Source organism: Scyliorhinus canicula, chromosome 13, assembly GCF_902713615.1.
Source record: "Scyliorhinus canicula chromosome 13, sScyCan1.1, whole genome shotgun sequence".
Lineage (NCBI taxonomy): Eukaryota > Metazoa > Chordata > Chondrichthyes > Carcharhiniformes > Scyliorhinidae > Scyliorhinus > Scyliorhinus canicula.
In genome coordinates, this window is record NC_052158.1 from 45,694,309 (window position 1) to 45,706,445 (window position 12,137).

At 48.9% G+C, this 12,137-nt stretch overlaps 1 protein-coding gene and 1 pseudogene across 1 annotated transcript in view; both read right to left on the minus strand.

Moving 5' to 3' along the window:
* The window catches only part of LOC119975587, a 639,245-nt gene that overhangs the window by 170,597 nt on the left and 456,511 nt on the right, over positions 1 to 12,137 (minus strand). The gene's annotated exons all lie outside the window — the stretch shown is intronic.
* LOC119976687 lies at positions 1,125 to 4,454 on the minus strand (annotated as a pseudogene).

Genomic DNA, 12,137 nt, shown 5'->3' on the forward strand with positions numbered 1-12,137 from the left:
TTAACGCCCGACGTTGGCAAAAAACAGATATTCAACTCAAAACAAAAACAAAGAGACACCCCCCCCCGGGTTGCTGCTGCTGCTGACCTTTTGTTTTTACCGTTCTGCCAGGAGATCTAGGAATGGTTGCCATCTCCTGAAAAACCCCTGCACTGACCCCCTTAGGGCAAATTTCACCCTCTCCAATTTAATAAACCCTGCCATATCGTTGACCCAGGCCTCCACGCTTGGGGGCCTCGCATCCTTCCACTGAAGAAGAATCCTCCGCCGGGCTACTGGGGACGCAAAGGCCAGAATACCGGCCTCTTCCGTCTCCTGCACTCCCGGCTCCACTGCAACCCTAAATATTGTGAGTCCCAGCCTGGATTGACCCTGGATCCTACCATCCTCGATACCGTCCTTGCTACACCCTTCCAAAATTCCCCCAGCGCTGGGCATGCCCAGAACATGTGGACAAGGTTTGCTGGGCTCCCTGAGCACCTAAGACACCTGTCCGTGGTCCCAAAAAACCGGCTCATCCTTGTCCCGGTCATATGAGCCCTATGCAGTACCTTAAACTGTATGAGGCTAAGCTCGCACATGAAGAGGAGGAGTTCACCCTTTCTAGGACATCCGCCCACGTCCCCTCCTCAATTTCCTCACCCAGCTCCTCCTCCCATTTATCTTTCAGCTCCTCCACCGAGGCCTCGTCTACCTCCTGCATCACCTGGTACACTTCCGAGATCCTCCCCTCTCCAACCCACACCCCCGAGAACACCCTGTCTTGGAGCCCACGCAGCGGCAGCAGGGGGAACCCCGCCACCTGACAAACGCCCTTACTTGCATGTACCTAAAGGTGTTCCCCGGGGGGAGCCTGAACTTCCCTTCCAGCTCACCCAGGCTCGCAAACTTCCCGTCTATGAACAGATCCCCATGCCTCCTGACACCTGCCCTGTGCCAACTCAGGAACCCGCCATCAATTCTCCCCAGAACAAACTGGTGGTTCCCCCGTATCGGGGACCCCACCTCCCCCCTATGCCATCCTTGTGTCTTCTTAAAAAACTTTGCTATCTTTACCTGGGTGGGTTTGACTCAATAAAAATTGACCCCTTTGGTTCAAAAAACATAAATGGTTAAACACTGTGTGAACTCAACAACTGTGTGAAGGTTTTATTATCGAACTCACACTGATCAGGACCGTCCCCCGTGTGAATGCATTAATGGATACATTGACCGTGTGAGAGCCTTGTAACACACCAGAATGGTTTCTCACCATTGTGCACCCTGAGGTCCTTCAGACGATCAGAGAGTGGATGATTTCCTTATCACAAACATCACACCCAAGGTTTCTCCCCAGTGTGAATCCTCTGATGTCCCAGGAGGGTCAAATACGTTGCAGATGCTTCATCACATTCATCACGCTTTAAGGTTTACTCCCCTGTGTGGATCCTCCATTGGCAGGAGGTACAATAACTTTGAGGAGTATTTGTTGCCCATTTTATACCCGAATGATTTCTCCCCAGTGTAAATCCTCTGGTGTCTCAGGAGTCTCACAGACATCACAAATGTTTCATCGTAAACCTCACCTTGAAAGGGTTTTTCCCCATGTGGATTGTCTGATGGCGGAGGAGGCTCCTGAAATCTGTAAAAGCTTTGCTTTACACCTCATACTTAACCAGTTCCACCCGTGTGAATGTGTTGATATGCATGGAGGTTCAGTAAGCGTGAGAATGATCTGTCAAGACACCTCATACATGATGATTTCTCCTCAGTGTGAATATGTTGATGTATCAGGAGAAAGGAAGAGTGGGTGAAAGCTTTCTCATAAACCTAACGCCTGAATGGTTTCTAACCTGTGTGAATCCGCTGGTGTTTCCTGAGTTTTGCTGACTGTGAGAACGATTTTTCACACACCACACAAACAAATGGCTTCTCCCCTGTGTGAATATGTCGATGTACGCGGACAGATGATGGATCTGAGAATGATTTGTTGCACACTTCGCAGGTATACGGTTTCTCTCCGGTGTGAATGTGTTGGTGTTCAAGGAGCGTCGCTGACCGTGAGAAAGATTTTTTGCAAATCCCGCATGTGAATGGTTTCTCTCCTGTGTGAGTGCGTTGATGGTCGAGGAGTGTTGATGACCGTGGGAATGATTTGCCACATACCTCACATGTGAATGGCTTCTCCCCTGTGTGAATGCGTTCATGTGTGCGGAGGTGAGAAGAATTTGAGAATGATTTCTCACACACTTCACACGTGAATGGCTTCTCTCCTGTGTGAATACGTTCGTGTGTGCGGAGGTGAGAAGAATTTGAGAAGGATTTGTCACACACTTCGCATGTGAATGGCTTCTCCCCTGTGTGACTGCGTTGATGCGTGTGAAGATTTGGTAACTGTGAGAATGATTTGTCACACATCCCGCACTTGAATGGTTTCTCTCCTGTGTGAAAGCGTTGGTGCACACGGAGAGCCGATGACTGTGAGGATGATTTGTTGCACACTTCGCATATGAATGGTTTCTCCCCTGTGTGAATGCGTTGGTGCTTACGGAGGTTCCCTGCTTTGGAGAAGGATTTTTCACACACGTTGCATGTGAATGGTTTCTCCCCAGTGTGAATGCGTCGATGATACGCGAACGTTGAAGGGTTTGCAAAAGCTTGATCACACACCTCACACTTGAACGGCTTCTCCCCCGTGTGAATGCGTCGATGATACACAAGTGTTGAAGAGTTTGCGAAGGCCTGTTCACACACCTCACACTTGAACGGCTTCTCCCAGTGTGAATGCGTCGGTGATTCACGAGCACTGATTTCCGTTTGAAAGCTCGGTCACACACCTCACACTTGAACGGTTTCTCTGCCATGTGATTGTCCTTGTGTTAAAAGTGGTACAACAGACGAACCTTGTGTGTTAGTAACACTTAAAGTCCACTCACACTTCCCATTTTCATCCTGACTGATTATCCACAGCCGGTTTATTCCACACCGGCTCCACACCTGACTAGTTTCAGATCTAATGATATGTCAAAGATCCCCTGACCCAACAAAAGATGATGGTTTTACTGCCAAACCTTCTCTGTGTCTATCCTCTCTGTATTCTCTGGTGTAGTATGACGCAATCCTTCTGTAAAATAGGAAAAGGAAACATGATTTCCTCCAGTTCTCGCTCCTCCTTTGCTAAAGGGGCTGATTCCTCAGTTAGAGAATGTTCCACAGTGAGGGTCAGCTCAGAGACCTGTGTGGGGATTAGGTACTGTCACACACCCTCTATTTCCAGCAGGGACATTGTACAGTGACTAGGAGCAGACAACATGGCTATTTTCTTTCCTCCACCCGGACCCCATCTTCCCAAACACAGTGAGGACAATCAGTTGGAGTGTAAAATTATCTTCATAAAACATATTGTGGTTAAAAAGGGGAGGCATGGGGAGTTGGGTAAGGTGGGGTGAGGTTGGCGGGGATTGTGATTGGGGGGTTGTTTATGTTCGCCATGTTGGCTGGGTTTTGTTTGTTTGGTGTGTGGTTGCTTATTCTGGTGAAATTTATAATATAAATGCCTCAATAAAATATTTTTAAAAATATAAACACACTGGGCAGGAGGTGCTGGAAGCTGAGGAAAATATTGTTTCAGTGTAGCTGATTGAAGGGTTCTGGTTTATCCTGATTAGACACACTGCACTCACTCAGACTGCACATCCCAAATTCAGCTCTCACACACAGCACTGGGCAAAACTATCAAATCCAAACCCAGGCTTTTGAGAAAGGTTGAGGCCTTCAGGTAAATTTTTTTAAAGAAGGCATTAAAAGATATTTGAATAAATGTGTCCCTGTCCTTCCCAGATGATCACACCTCACCTTCTCAGATTCAGTAATGACCAATCAATAAATGGAGGCATGGTAACACAGTGGTTAACACTGTTGCTTCACAGCATCAGGGACTTGGGTTTGATTCCCGGTTTGGGTCACTGTCTGTGTGGAGTCTGTATGTTCTCCCCGTGTCTGTGTGGGTTTCCTCCGGTTTCCTGCCACAGTCCAAAGACGTGCAGGTTAGGTGGATTGGCCACGCTAAATTGCCTTAGTGTCCAAAAAGGATAGGTGGGGGTTACTGGGATAGGGTGGAGGTGTGGACTTAAGCAGGGTGCTCTTGCCAAGGGGCGAAGCACACTAGATGGGCTGAATGGCCTCCTTCTGCACTGTAAATTCTATGATTCTATGAAAACTCAGCCTGTAAATCAGAAGGGAAATGTTTCCAATAAACACCCTCAATATCCAACACACAGCCAATCAAACAGCTCAACACAAAGCACCGAGTAAACAGGTCTGTGAGCTGGATCTTCTCACACAGCATAAGGGGCATTTCCACAGCTGATTGCCCACAGGATAGTCAGACTGCCTGAACATTAGTGTGGATATTGTGCAATGTAATGATTGTAAATTGTGCTCCTTCACTCACCATCTCCTGACTTGGTTTTGAGTCCCTACAGGAAGTGAAGCAGCTGTGGTAGAGGAAGAGGAGAGAATGGGCAGAGTGGGTGGGCTCTCTGATTGACGTCTCTCACAGCCAATCAGAAACAAAGATTTCAAAAGCCCACCCACAGCTTGTGAGTACAGTATAAAAGTTTGACTCTCCCAGCTTCGAATACATCTCTCTTACTGATGCACGATCAATTATTGCGAAAACGAGATTAGAGAATAATCGAAGGCTTTATTAGACAAGATGTGTTCCCCAGCAGCTTGTAACAGATAATGGCTGCAGCCGGGGATGAACACCTCTTTATACCATCCACTGGGCGGAGCCAGCAGACAGGGATTTACCCACCTATCTCTAACGCAGGTACCGTAATACATATAATACGGTCTACCACATTCACCCCATGTTGAAAAAAAAGTCTGGCGGGGGTGGTGGCAAAGCCTATAACAGTAACAATTACAATGAAGAAATCAATCGATTGGGGGCGTTAATGGTCCTCTGTGACTGGCGCAGTCTCGGTGGTGATGCAGGCGCCGACTCAGGCATTTTCGACTCAGGCATTTTCGACTCCGGGAGCGTGAAGTCCTTTGCTTCGTTACCTCCGGGTGGAACCAGTGGGAGGACGGATCCTCCTGGGCGGGGGCTGCGGGGAGGTGCGCTGGTGGGGAAGTGGGTGGAGCAGAGAAGAATGGTTCGGGTGGAGGGGTTGGTGAGGGGGCTATGGGTGGGGATCCACCGGGTGCCAGATCCAGGAGGGAGACCATGTGCTGGTGTCTGTCGGGGCGTGCCACGTAGGCATACCGCGGGTTAGCATGAAGAAGGTGGACCCTATCGACCAACGGGTCAGACTTATGGGTCCGTGCATGTCGCTGGAGCAGGACGCGTCCAGGAGCTGCCAGCTATGTTGGGAGTGATGTCCCGGAGGTGGACTTCCTGGGAAAAACAAGAAGACGTTTATGGGGGGTTTCATTAGTTGTGGTACGCAGGAGTGACCGTATGGAATGGAGTGCATCGGGGAGGATCACCTGCCAGGGAGAGACCTTTGAGACCGTCCCGTTCTCCCTCTCCACCTGCCCGTTTCCCCGAGGGTTGTAGCTGGTCGTCCTGCTTGAGGCAATGCCCTTGCTGAGCAGGAATTGACGCAGTTCGTCACTCATAAAGGAGGACCCCCTATCTCTGTGTACGTAGTTGGGGAAACCGAGCAGTGTGAATATACTGTGGGGGGCTTTAATGACGGTGGCAGCAGACATGTTGGGACAGGGGATGGCAAAGGGGAACCAGGAGAACTCATCGACTACGTTCAGAAAGTACGTGTTGCGGTCGGTGGAGGGGAGGGGCCCTTTGAAGTCTATACTGAGATGCTCAAAGGGGTGGGAGGCCTTCACCAGGTGTTCTTTATCTGGCCGGTAGAAATGCGGCTTGCACTCTGCGCAGATTTGGCAGTTTCTGGTGACGGTCCTGACCTCCTCTATGGAGTAGGGCAGGTTGCGGGTTTTGATGAAGTGGAAGAACCAGGTGTCCCCTGGGTGTCAGAGGTTATCGTGTAGGGTCCTGAGTCGGTCCACTTGTGTGCTGGCGCATGTACCGCGGGATAGGGCGTCAGGAGGCTCTTTGAGCTTCCCAGGACGATACAAGATCTCATAATTGTAGGTGGGGAGCTCGATCCTCCACCTCAGGATCTTATCGTTTTTTTTATCTCGCCCCGTTGCGTATTACTAAACATGAAGGCAACCGACTGTTGGTCAGTGAAGAGCGTGAATCTCCTGTGGGCCAGGTAATGCCTCCAATGCCACACAGCTTCTACAATGGCCTGGGTCTCCTTTTCAACAGAGAAGTGTCGGATTTCAGAGGCATGAAAGGTGCGGGAAAAGAAGGCCACTCCTGGTTGAGGGTGGCCGCCAGAACTACGTCCGATGTGTCACTCTCGACCTGGTAGGGGAGGGACTCATCGACAGCATGCATCGTAGCCTTTGCGATGTCCGCCTTGATGCGGTTGAAGGCCTGGCGGGCCTCAGCCGACAGGGGAAAAACTGTGGATTGGGTTAGTGGGCGGGCCTTGTCCGTGTAATTGGGGACCCACTGGGCGTAATATTGCGAAATTGCGAAAGCGAGATTATAGAATAATCGAAGGCTTTATTAGACAAGATGTGTTCCCCAGCACCTCATAACAGATAATGGCTGCAGCCGGGGATGAACACCTCTTTATACCATCCACTGGACGGAGCCAGCAGACAGGGATTTACCCACCTATCTCTAATACAATAGTACCTCCAACACAGGTACCGTAATACATATAATACGGTCTACCACACTTACTGTTGCTGATGGACCTGTCCTCCATTCCTCCCCTGCCCCAGTGAAGATTGTAGATCTAAGGTGCGCTGCTCCATGGCATGGTCCTCAAATAATTTCTCTCCCTCTTGAAGGTGTCTGCTCCTCATTCCTTTACGACTAGTTTTCTGTTTTGTCAAGTGGTGAGTGCCATTTATTTCTGCCTCGACTAAAATTGGGAAAGGTTGGAAGAAAACCTCTGGGAATCTGACATCCTGTCGTCAGAGTTTTGCAAATGAGCAGCATGTGGGTGAGAAATAGAGGATAGACCCTTGGTAGGAACCAGAGCGATGGTTCACCATTGCAGGACATTCTCTGCACACACAGAAGAGGAAAACCTGGCCAAGCGATAATAAAATATCCTTTTATTGTCACAAGTATGGAGTTACTGTGAAAAGCCCTTAGTCGCCAAATTCCGGCGCCTGTTCGGGTAAGCTAGTACGGGGATTGAACCCGCGCTGCTGGCCTTGTTCTGCATCACAAACCAGCTGTCTTGCCAACTGTGCTCAAGCAGTCCCACTGACTGGGCAACGGGTGTTCTCTAACCCAGGGTCCACGGGAGGGTTTCAGAAGGGTTGTGGAGTTGAGGGTCGCGGACTGCACTTTTGTTAACACAGGAAGTGTGGGGGATTCAGGTTCATGGACACAGTCCCAGCCCTCGAACAGGATCCAGTGAGAGTGTGTGAAAAATATATGGGAAAATATCCAAGCAAACAACAGTCGTTGAGCTCATTGACTTAACTGTGTGCAATGAATGTTTGTGTTAGTTCTGAGCCGCCTCGTTCGCTGCCCGTAGACCCACTCTTGACTTGTTGCAACTGAGTGTTGGGAGTCAGTTGCTACTGCCATAATCCATTCACCTGATTTATTTGCACCCACATGAAAGTACTGACTGCTCAGCACTATAAGCAATACCAGAAGTGGATCCCAGAAATATTCCTTCGTGACATAGCGTCCCAAATCTGTGACCTCCGCATCGCAGAATGATAATGGAGGCAGGTGCATGGTAACTTGAAGGTTGTCTTCTGAACCTCACGGTTATTCCTAACTCTATTTTTGGAATGGTGGGAGGAAGGATAAGTTTTGAGCATTGAAATAGGAAGGTAAGAGATTGTGCATTTTTCGAAAGTATTGATTTGTAAATATTTCAGAACCTTAAGAGTTTTCTGATTGGGGAGTGCAGTCATTCACCCTTCACAAAATAAATGCTCCTTTGGCCTCTCAATTACTAGGGATGGGGAAATGCCCAGATCTCCAGTTTCCTTGATTGCAATTGGACATCATAGGAAATTTTGCAGAACTTTCCCAATGGAGATCAATTTTTAAATTTTTTTTAGAGTACCCAAATATTTTTTTTCCAATTAAGCAGCAATTTAGTGTGGCCAATTCACCTACCCTGCACATCTTTGGGTTCTGGGGATGAAACCCACGCAGACGCAGGGAGAATGTGCAAACTCCACACAGTGACCCAGGAATGGGACGAACTGGATCCTCAGCGCCATAGACAGCAATGCTAACCATTGAGCCACCGTCCCGCTCGGATTGAACTTCTAAGTAGAGTCCATTATAGAATACTGGGCAGATTCTCCGAACCCCCGCAGGTTCGGGGAATCGCCCGGGGCCGGCGTAAATCCCGCCCCGGCCATGGCCGGAATTCTCCGCCACCCGGGTATCGGCAGGAGTGGGAATCACGCCCCGCCGATCGGCATGCCCCCCCGCAGCGTTTCTCCGGCCCGCGATGGGCCGAAGTCCCGCCGCTTTCAGGCCAATCCTGCCGACGTGGTTTAAACCACCTCTGTGCCGGTGGGATTGGCGGCGTGAGCGGGGCCCTGGGGGGGGGGGGGGGTCGCGGGGCGTTCGGACCCCAGGGGGTGCCCCCACGGTGTCTGGCCTGCGATTGGGGCCCACCGATTGGCGGGCGGGCCAGTGCCGTGGGGGCACTCTTTTTCTTCAGCCGCCGCCATGCCCTCCACCATGGCAGAGGCGGAAGAGACCCCCCCCTACCACGCATGCGCCGGTGGTGACATCAGCGGCCACTGACGCCCTGGCGCATGCATGGACTCACGCCGGCTGGCGAAGGCCTTCCGGCCAACCCCGATGCCGGTCGGCGGGCACCAAAGGCCGTTGGCGCCGGTTTTGCCACCAGACGGCGTAGCAGGAGCCACTCCGGCGCGGGCCTAGCCCCTAAAGGTGCGGAGAATTCTGCACCTTTGGGGAGGCCCGACACCGGAGTGGTTGGCGCCACTCCGCTACGCCGGGAACCCCCGCCCCGCTGGGTAGGGGAGAATTTCGCCCACTGTTTCTGAATCTTCCTTCATAGCAGTTTTTTGCACGAGTAACAAAATAAGGCTATCCATAACATAACACCAGGGGTCAGTGATTATGAACAAAATTAGATGACTTTTCTTTCTGTCCCATGCCTCGGGCATGAAAACCTTAGTGCCCCAAACACGGCCTCAGGATTGACTGTGTAAGCGACTATGGCATGGATCCTGAGGGTCTGCCAATTGGCAAAAGTGGGTCTCAGGAAACAAAATTTGAAAACACAGCTCTAAACAGAACGCAGATCAGGGAGTAACACACAGATGGGTATCAGTGACCATCTTCTGTTGACAAGAGACTGGAGAGAATGCAGTTGGGCTGAATGGTCTGTTTCTGTGGTTTAAAACTGGAATCAAAATAAAAAATACAGGAAATACTCAGTGGTTCAGGCACTGCTTCACCCCTGATCCCCAATGCTCCACCCGTGGACCAACGGCGAAAGTGACCTGACTGTATTTTGTGAATCGGTCACGCTGGAGTCAATCTCAGAGCCACAGTAACTCCCAAAACAAGAGAAATTCCCCAAATACAGTTTACACCGAGTCACTGCAGAACTCCACAATCACCATGGTCACTCCTTCAGTAACAGAGTCACTCCCCAAAAACTGGCTCAAACTCGTCACCCACTCTTTCTGTTCCACGCTCCCACCTCTCTCTCTCTTCAATGTCATTAGAAGTATTGGAAGTGGAGGCGGATAAATATTTGATAGATCACGGAATATTGGGCTATTGAGGCAATGGTGCCGAAAAGGAGTTGAGGCCGGCATAGATCAGTCGTGATTATATTGAATGGTGAGGCAGCCTTGAAAGGTCTAGTGGCCTATTCCTGCTTCTAATTCTTGTGTTATGCCTGTGTGAGAAGATCCAGCTGAGAGACCTGTTTGCTCAATGCTTTGTGCTGAACTGTTTGGCTGTGTCGGAAATTGAGTTTATTGGAAGCATTTCCCTTCTGATTTACAGGCTGCATTTTGTTGATGGCTCATTACTGAATATGAAAAGGTGAGGGGCAGGGACACATTGATTGAAATGTCTTTTAATGTCTCCTTTAAAGATTTTACTTGATGGCCTCAGCCTTTCCCCGAAGCCTGGGCTTGGATTTGATAGTTTTGCCCAGTGCTGTGTGTGAGAGCTTAATTTGGGATGTGCAGTCTGAGTGGGTGCTGTGTGTCTAATTTCCCAGGATAAACCAGAACCCTTCAATCAGCTACACTGAAGCAATATCTTCCTTAGCTTCCAACAGTGAGAGGCTGTTCAGATGTGAGGTGTGTGCGGAGGGCTCTAAAGGATCATAAGATATCTGAACACACAAGGTATACCTGCTATACTATTTGTAGACCAGACTCCAAGGATGAAGAATGCTATTCCCAAACTAGAAATCTCTCCAGCTTTTAACTGGGGAACTGAGACAGCAACTGCAATAAGTGAGGTTTTATTCAGGTGGAAGAATGACAAGTTTAAATCCCCACTCAAGTTGCCACAAGCTCCAAGAAACCAGTGTCACTGTAGAAATATTTGGTGCAATTTGATTTTTAAGAAAAATAAATTTAGAGTGCCCAATTCATTTTTTCCAATTAAGGGCCAATTTAGCGTGGCCAATCCACCTACCCTGCACATCCTTTAGGTTGTGGGGGCGAAACCCACGCAACATGGGGAGAATGTGCAAACTCCACACGGACAGTGACCCAGAGCCAGGATCGAACTTGGAACCTTGGTTCCGTGAGGCAGCAGTGCTAGCAATTTGATTTTTAAATGATTTTCCATGTGATGCGCAAAAATAGCCACTGTCCTGAAACGTTTATTTACATTTGATAACATTAGGTCACAATATTTCAGAGTTAAAAAGGTATTTATCGAAACATTCCCTTTGTCATGAAAAATGACAGTCACTACCAGTTGCAAGTTGTGCCACAGATATAATATTATATATTCACCAGTTTGCTATTAATACGATCCCAGACCAGAGACTAACATTGGCTGGGATACTGGACTGAAACCCCAATATTTCGTTTTAGAAGACTGTGTGGAAAGAATACTTTGCCCCAGGAGTGATTGCACAAAGAAATAGGGATTTGGTATTTCAAAATAAAACTTTATTATTGAACTTTATTATAATAAACTCCTTAACATCACACCCAGAAATTACTTAGAATTACGCGTAAACAATACTGCTCAATTCCCAATTGAACAACAAGAAAGAGCAAACAACATCGAGCTCTCAATCCATCCTACATCCCGCTCTCAATCCATCCTACATCCCAATGGCACAGAATAATACTTGCTTTCCAGGACAGATTTGGCTCCTGTTAGAAACTTTTCAGACTCTGGTTGGATGTTAAAGATGTCACAAAAGCTTCATCACAAACTTCACATTTGAAGGGTTATTCCAGGCTGTGGCTCCTCTAATGGAGCATAGGCTTGATGATAATGAGAATGATTTGTCACACACCTCATAAGTGAATGGTTTCTGCTATGTGAATGCGTTTGTGTTTGTTGAGGTTCCCTGACACTGAGAATGACTTGTCACAAACCTCACAAGTGAATGGTTTCTCCCCTGTGCGAGGGTGTTCGTATGTGCGGAGGCTCCATGACACTGAGAATGATTTGTCACACACCTTACACCTGAATGGTTTCTCCCCTGTGTGGCTCCTCTGATGGAGCAGAAGTTTTGAGGATGTAAAGAATGATTTCTTGTAGACCTTGCACAAGAACGGTTTCTTCCCTGTGTGAGTGCGCTCGTGTGCGTGATGCTCCAATGATGTCGAGAATGATTTGTCGCACATGAAATGAAATGAAAATCGCTTATTGTCACGAGTAGGCTTCAATGAAGTTACTGTGAAAAGCCCCTAGTCGCCACATTCCAGTGCCTGTTCGGGGAGGCTGGTATGGGAATTGAACCCGCGCTGCTGGCCTGCCTTGGTCTGCTTTAAAAGCCAGAGATTTAGCTCAGTGTGCTAAACCAGCCCCTGCTAAGCCAGCCCCTCTCACGTGAATGGTTTCTCTTCTGTGTGGGTGTGACTGTGTGTATGAAGGTGCG